Source organism: Poeciliopsis prolifica, unplaced genomic scaffold, assembly GCF_027474105.1.
Source record: "Poeciliopsis prolifica strain line A6 unplaced genomic scaffold, Auburn_PproV2 SCAFFOLD041, whole genome shotgun sequence".
In the NCBI taxonomy this organism is placed as follows: Eukaryota; Metazoa; Chordata; class Actinopteri; order Cyprinodontiformes; family Poeciliidae; genus Poeciliopsis; species Poeciliopsis prolifica.
In genome coordinates this window covers 1535340-1540000 of record NW_026562416.1, presented here as the reverse complement: position 1 = coordinate 1540000, position 4661 = coordinate 1535340, and the positions used below count along the sequence as shown (strand labels likewise).

Sequence of the window (4661 nt, the reverse complement as noted above, 5' to 3'; positions counted from 1 at the left end):
CACAAAGAGAAGAAGGCGAGAGCTGATGGAGGCAGAGAAGAAGAAATCACAGTCCGTTTTTTATTCTGGTTTAGGACATTTTCACACTAAATAGTTCCTTAGACTCAGTTCGATTTGGGAAAACTGCAACAATTGTTCTATTTTCAGCTGTTGCGGTTCTCCTTGTCAAACCAACCAAACCATTTGAGCAACTTGTTCCCCTCCTGGCCTGAGGGGGCACTGCACCGAGAACCACTGAATACACTGAGCGCAACTTCCTTCTTCACCAAATGGAAACAAAATTGGAGGCGTAAAACTTTATGGTTGGAAGATTTCTGTTTTGTCTTTGATTAAAGACCATGAGTCATTTCTCCCGCTAAGCCAGTGAGTTTGTTTTGCTTGTATTTACCCAGAATTCCCAGCACTGTAGGCCACTTTCTGCTTTTGGAGCGTCTCTGGTCAGCTTGGCATTCAAACTGCACTTAAACTGCATTCAGACTGCGGTTGGTAGGTGGTGCAGAATTCTTTTTTTGGGGGGGAGGGTTCGTTTACGAATCCACTCCTCCTGAAACGGACAGGACTTTCCAGGCAATCGGACTGGAGTTGGACTAAAGAGAACTGAACAGGGCTGGTGGGAATTCAGCCTTATTCACAAAGCATCAAGAAACACAAATTAAGTGGAAACTCAAAGATGAAGTTGTTGGAAAACTGGATTTAATGGAGGAAAACTGAACAAATCAAGAGAATGTTTGAGAATTCTGGGTAATTACAACCAAAACAAATGTGCTAGCCTAGCGCTAGCTGGAGAAACGTCTTGTTGAAATCCTCCAAACCGCTAAAACCTGACGCTTCCAATTTTGTTTCTATTTGGTGAAGCAGGAACTTGCACTCAGTGTCTCCTTTAGAGGTTTTTGTGTCTTTTCTCCAGTGGCTCTTGGTGCAGCGCCCCCACAGGCCAGGAGGGGAACAGGTCGCTCAAAGGGTTTGGTGGGTTTGAAGACAAAGTGGAACAAATGTTGTGACCGAGTCTACTGGACAGTCATGTGGGAAAATCTGCACAGATCAGATTCTACTCCGACTGAAGCGGTTTTGTTTGGTCCAGAGAAACAGAAACTCTCAGCTCACCTGTGTCTGTGGAGGTTGAAGGTTCCGGTCCAGTTCCTGCCGCAGTCCGAGCAGCAATAGAGAGAAAATGATTGTGCGCTCCAGGCGGTGACAGGAGGGCGCACAGTGTGCGCAATCACTGGAAAGCTGCGGCTTTTGCGCTGAGACTGTTCAGCGGCTGCGGCGCTGCTGTCATCCCCCGCCGCCCGTCACAGGCAGCCGGAAGCGGCTGGCGGCTGCAGCCGGCTCCGGTGCATGATCACAAACCGAACTGCAAACTTTCACCGAGTCCTTTCAAAGCATTCCATCTTCTCTGTGAGCCACAGAAAAGTCCCCCCAGAACTCCCTCCGGTTCCGGTCCGGCTCGGCTCTGTCCAGCAGCAGCAGCAGCAGCAGCAGCGGTCCGCGCTGCTGGAGCTCCAGAGGCTGAATGAGCGGAGCTGAGAGCCGCTTCAGTCCGAGGTCTGAGCGCGCAGAGCGGGAGGAGCTTCAACACACACACACACACACACACACACACACACACACACACACACACACACACACACACACACACACACACGCACACGCACACGCACACACACACACACACACAAGGTTGGAATAGGGAATAATAATGGAATAAAAACATCGCAAGGTTCTTTCGTCATGTACTGTTTGAGGGACAGTGGAGAAAAACATTTAAATATGCATTTTAGTTAATGCAAAAAATTATGTTGTACTTTTTAAATATAATTTTAAAAAGCTCCAAACATATATAAATTTTTATATTTTCTTTTATTCTATTTAACATTTAAATACAAAATAGTTTTGTACTTTTTCTTGTTCAAATGATTAGAAATAATTTTTTTAGTCAAACTGAAGGATAATTTCTCAGCTCTGTAGAAAACTCAGGAACTCTGTGGGAGAGAATTGGAGAAATTTACAAGTTTTCTTCTACAAAATGTATGAGATTATCAGACTTAGAAATGTTCCTGTTTTGACATTTAGAAAATGTCTAGATTTTCTGTGTACCATGTCTTTAATACTTCGTTGTGTAAAGGAGCCGGCAGTCTGAGTCCAGCGGTTAACCTAACAGATGTTTGGAGGAAGCTGGAGTACCCAGAGAACATGCTGCCATGCAGACAGACTTAGACCCACAGAAATATTAAATATTAGATAAATGACCTCAGAAAGTACCGACAGAGTTTAGATCTGACTAATAATCTAAATGTTGTGTCTGAAATGTAAAACACAAAGCAGATGGATGAAAGTATGATTAAATGATGACGAAGTTTCCTGCAGGTCAGCTGGACTAAGCCCCTCTCACCTGCTCTCAGGTCAGCTCCGGTTATGTAACCAAGTCCGTCCGCGTTGTGGGTCACGCAGCCGCCCGCCTGTCAGGGATAAGAGGATCAGACAAGGTAGGAGAGACAATAAATTTATCAATCAACTGATCGGTTTCTCCTCAAACAGATACTCATTATTGACCCCAGAACTTCCAGTTGTTTACTGCAAAGAAATTCCTGTGCAAAAGCAGCAGAGCTGGTAGTTCAAAGGTCACCTAACCCTAACCATCATCAGTCCATCAGTTTCTAGTGAGGAAGATTAATCACAAGATAATTTTAAAGATTTAAAAATAATAATTAAAAAACTTTATATAAAAGAACATGCAATAAAAATGTAAAGATAATGTATAAAAAAAAATGTTTTAAAAGTTATTAATAGTTATTTGCTCGATAATTTAAAATATTAAAAAATAGTTTAGAAAATACAATAAAAAATATTTTTTTAAAAATAATTAAAAATATTTATAGCATAAATATTGAAAAAATAGGTTATATCCTATATAATTAAAAAAAAATGAAAATAAAAGATAATACAATTCAGAAATAAAGTAAAAAGATATCGTATATCACAATTTAAAATGAACAAACTAAATAAAATAACAGATTAAAGCATTAAATAAATTCATGGAGATTATCTCCAAAACCATTTAATATATGAAAAATAAAAATTAAAAAAGGTAAAATGAATTAAACAATTTAATAAAAACAGTAATGATGAAATAATTATATTTCTGGGATATTTTTTGAGCAGATGAGGGGTTTGGCCATAAAGCACAGCAGCATGATGGGAGTCGGACACAGTGCAGGACACGGTGGTGGAGGGATCATTCTGTGCACAGCAGCAGATCTACAACACAAACAAAGGGCTACAGTGGTCGAGGTGAGCAGAAAAGAAATGAAAAGTTTTGACGCTGAAAGCAGCCTCAGATGTTTTCACATCAGTAAGAATCTGGAATGTTAGATAAACTTCCTTCCAGAAATTCCCAGAGAGATGAAACGTCCGGAAATGGGAAGCTCCCGGGAGCCATGATGTGCCGAGGAGATAAGAGAACAGTGCAGACACAGAGCAGCAGGCGGAAAATAATGTGAAAACTCAGTTAAATTCAAAATTACTGATCATTTTTAGACACCTGTAAACAAAATGTTTACGTGAACAGAGGATAATTCTGCCATGATGTAAGGAAATCCCTGTCGGCTGCCAATTCTGGTCCAACCTGGCCTCTAATCCCTGATCTGCTCCTTAGATTAACTTTATTCTTTTTTCATTTCTCTTCAGTCCAGAAATAGACAACATCCTTATAATTAGAGCGCAGGGATCCGTTTAAAGGTGTGAGGTGTAAGCCTGCTGGAGCAGGGCCAGAGGTTAGTAGTTAACTGGTTCGTAGCGCCTGGATTAAAGAGCAGAAAACTACTGATGGGTTTTAAACTCACTGTGAAGCACAAGTGGCCGACCCGGCAGAAACTCACATGTTTATATGAGTTCAGAGACAGAGTGCAGCAGTGTACTGTAGCACAACTAAAATGACATTTTATTACAAGAATAAGGTCATAATACCAGGAGAGCAGACATATGATAATACAAGCAAAATGTATAATATATACTCTAATATTACTACAGTCAAGTCATAAAAATATGAGAAAACATTATAATAGCACCAGAAGAAATTTAATATTACCCAAGTAACCTCAAAATATCAAAAGTCATAATAATATGAGGATAAACTTGTATGACAGTAAGTCACAAATATTACCACAACAAATTTGTTATAATACAAGCAAAATGTCGTAATCCTGCCAGAATAAGCTCATTATATTAGTACAGTAAAATCATAGAAATATGAGAAAACATTATAATAGCACCAGAATAAACTCATATTATAAAAGTCATAATAACATGAGAATAAAGTCATAATATTACCAGAATAAAGTACTAATAATACAAGTGTAGGAGCAGATGGTGTATGTGTGTTTGTTGCTTGGTTGTTTGTCCTGTGTGTCTGTTTTGCCTTTTGATGGAGGAATTTTATCTTTTTTATTTTTTAACACTAAATTTTTATGTTCTTATCAATTTCCCCTTTTTGAAGACGAGGAAGAAATGATACCCACCCATATTTGGGAAGTCGTTTTAGGCGGAATACCAATCAGAAGCAATGGGGGGCGCTGTCAGTTCACAAACAGTAACACAAAGTGACAGAAAACTTGTGACAAGACCCAATGCTTGAAACGTCACTAAACCTTTTAAATAACTTA

At 39.6% G+C, this 4661-nt stretch overlaps 1 protein-coding gene across 1 annotated transcript in view; it reads right to left on the bottom strand.

Annotated features, from left to right (window-relative positions):
- Positions 1-1451, bottom strand: part of si:dkeyp-92c9.2 (uncharacterized protein LOC571482 homolog) — a 3918-nt gene extending 2467 nt beyond the window's left edge. The window contains exons 1-2 of the mRNA XM_055055370.1: positions 1105-1451; positions 1-22 (exon numbers count right to left, since the gene is read on the bottom strand). The exon at positions 1-22 is cut by the window's left edge and continues 2467 nt beyond it. The gene's annotated coding sequence lies outside the window, so the exon portion shown is untranslated. The remainder of the gene's footprint in view (positions 23-1104) is intronic.
- Between the last annotated feature and the right edge of the window lie 3210 nt (positions 1452-4661).